Raw genomic sequence first — 3,290 nt, 5'->3', positions numbered from 1 at the left:
AAAAAAAAAAAAAAAAAAAAGACAATGCAGTTTTCTCCTTGTTCCTTATCTCTTGGGTAGCTTGCTCCGGGAGACAGCTAACTGCTACATCATTCAAAAAGTCCTGTGGAGAGGCCCGTGTGGTGAGGACCTGAGGCCTCTTGCCAACAGCCATGTGAGGGGACCACCTTGGGAAGGGATCCTCCAACCCAGTCAGGCCTTCGGTGACTGCAGCTCTGGCCAACAGTTTGAATGCAACCTAATTATAGACCTGGAGCCAGAACCACACAGCTAAACTGCTCACAAATTCCTGAGCCACAGAGACTGTGAGATAACAAAGGTTTGTTTTAAGCTGCCAAGTCGTGGGAACATTTGTTATGCAGCAAGAGATAATTAATATGTGTTTAAGACAAATGTGTCCTGTATCCTCCATCATTCTGTTTCAATATGAAAAGTGTTTTGTGGGTGGCGCCTGTGGTTCAGTGAGTAGGGCACCAGCCCCACATACTGAGGGAGGGTGGCAGGTTCAAACTCGGCCCCGGCCAAACTGTAACAACAACAACAACAACAACAACAAAAATAGCTGGACGTTGTGGCGGGCGCGTATAGTCCCATCTACTCAGGAGGCTAAAGCCAGAGAATCGCCTAAGCCCAAGAGCTGGAGGTTGCTGTGAGCAGTGATGCCACAGCACTCTACTGAGGGCGACAAAAAGAGACTCTTGTCTCTACAAAAAAAAAAGAAAGAAAAAGAAAAGTGTTTTGCCGACTGTAAGGTGTGTCATGAATATTAAAGTACAATGCTTTCTTGTCCCGTTTTCTCTCTCCACGCCTCTGACAGGGATCAGCACACACCTCTGACTTTGTTCAAACCTGTTGTCCTCTGCAGTAAAGGAGTGTGGCATGTGGGTCTTTGAATCCAGTTTGTGCTGATCCATCTCCTGTATTGATGATTTCCCCCAGGGCATTTTGTATTTTCATTAGTACTTTCAACCAGCAATTCTCTGGGTCAGTGCCAGCGCCATGTAACACTAAGTTTCTGCAATGTTTAGAAAGTGGAGTCTGCTAAGAAACAAATCTGGCTTTCTGGGGCTTTCCTGTCTCTGCTCCTGATCTGGGCAGACCTCCGTGCAGCGTGGAGAGGACCTGTCAACTATACTCTGAGGATAAAGATTTAAAAAAAAAAAAACAACTCATCTTTTCCCTGGAGTGGGAAGGCAGCTAATAGCATTCAGATATTTTGAGATGAAACTGTTACCATGGGAATGTTTCCATATCGCTCCCTGCTCCCTTAATGACGGGTAGAAACAATGAACAGTACAGCTCTCAGAATTCTAGAAATAAAGGAAATATGGGAAAGGAAAATGAAAGCTGGAAAAATAGGTCCCAAGGAAAGGATTGAGGAATTCAGTGAAAACTGTGCCCTGGCTGCTTTCTAGGTGAATGAGGGAAGTTCCTGGGTTAGTGGTTTTTCTCCAAGGGTCAAGGTTGCTGATCCTGAGGTGAGTGGTGGGTGATTCTCCAGAGTTCCTGGTAAGGGGGCAAAGTTGGGCTCTCCTTCTGGGGCTTGGTGTGTAGGGTGGAGAGTGGGGGAGGAAAACTGGAGATGAAACAAATTCAGATGCTTCTAAATAACTTCTCTATCTTTGTCTTGGCAAAAGGTCAAAATGTTTGAGGTTCTCTGCCACCCCTGGGTCTCGGATGGAGCCCAGAAATTAAAAGCATGCTGGCATAGATTTTCATCTTGCAACCTCAGAGTTTCCTGTGCTGTGCTGTCCACTATAAGGAAGGGCTCTTAACCAAGAAGGGACCTCCCCCTCCACCCGCTGCTTGAAGCATTATAGGGCTTACCATGGGTCATTGCCAGCTGAGCTCCTGTTTTTCCAGGACCTTGAGAAATCTAAGGACAGATGACTCATTGAACATAATTTTTCTCCTGTGGCAGTCATTTGACCCCACAACCCCATCCCCTCTCTCACAGCATTTGTTGCCTTTTTCATCATTTCTCCTTTTAGGGAAGAAACACCCTAATAAAGCCATTATGCCTACAAAATTGAATTGGAATCCAGTCCACTAGCTGGGGATTTAAGAACTCATGTTGAGAAGTGGATGAAGATAGGCAGATTGGGCATCCCATTATTATAAGCACCTCTTGAACATCACACAAAGAGGAAAGAAATGGACAACACCCCACCAAACACCCCTACATACCATGAACTGACCTAAGGTGAGAACTGTCCGTTCACTGAAATTGTGACCTGTCAATTCTCCAGCCCCATCCCCAGACCTAAGTTTGCTTGGAGTGTTAGAATCTAGTGATTTCTTTTTTTTGTTTTTTAGATCTTTAGGGTTTTTTTTGTTTGTTTTTGCAGTTTTGGCCTGGGCTGGGCTTGAACCCACCACCCCTGGCATATAGGGCTGGCACCCTACTCCTTGAGCCACAAGTGCTGCCCCTAGATCTTTAAGGTTTTTTTGGAAACAGTTTCACTCTATTGCCCTAGCCTATAGTGCTGCGGTGTTATTGTAGCTCACATCAACCTCAAACTCCTGGGCTCAAGCACGCCTCTTGGCTCAGCCTCTAGAGTAGCTGGGACTATAGGCTCCCACCACAATGCCCAGCTTATTTTTCCATTTTTAGTAGAGACAGGGTCTTGCTCTTGGTTCAAGTTGGTCTTGAACTCCTGAGCTGAAGCAATCCTCCAGCCTTGGCCTCAACGCAGAGTGCTAGGATTACAGGTGGGTGCACGCCTGGCCTACATCTTTAGTTAAAGCACAATGTAAGCAAGTCCAGCAGCATGGCTCATGCCTGTAATCCCAACACTCTGGGAGGCCAAGATGGGTGGATTGCCTGAACTCACAGGTTAGAGACTAGCCTGAGCAAAAGAGTAAGGTTGTCTCTAAAAATAGCTGGGCATTGTGGCAGATTCCTATAGTCCCAGCTACTTGGGAGGCTGAGACAAGAGGATCACTTGAGCCCAAGAGTTTGAGGTTGCTGTGAACTATGACACCATGGCAGTCTACTGAGGATAACAAAGTGAGATTCTGTCTCAAAAAAAAAACCTACACAATGTAAACAGCACTTGACTAAGGTGACCAGATGTTCCGATTTTTAACAATTTGTCCTGCATCCTGTGGTGTTTTAAAAGAGTCCTGATTTTTGGAAAGAATGAACAACAAGCTAGGGAATGGTGAGAGAACAGGAAGGGAATATACGATTTTCAGCTGCCATGTGGCTATTTTGCCAGGATATGAGTTTTATATTATTTTTGTTAATTTTATAATGTTAAACTTTAATAATAACAAATAATTGTTGA

This window comes from Otolemur garnettii, unplaced genomic scaffold (assembly GCF_000181295.1).
Source record: "Otolemur garnettii isolate 467f Iridium unplaced genomic scaffold, OtoGar3 scaffold00112, whole genome shotgun sequence".
Taxonomy (NCBI): Eukaryota; Metazoa; Chordata; class Mammalia; order Primates; family Galagidae; genus Otolemur; species Otolemur garnettii.
The sequence above is the reverse complement of the archived record's forward strand: the minus strand, read 5'-3'. Positions refer to the sequence as shown.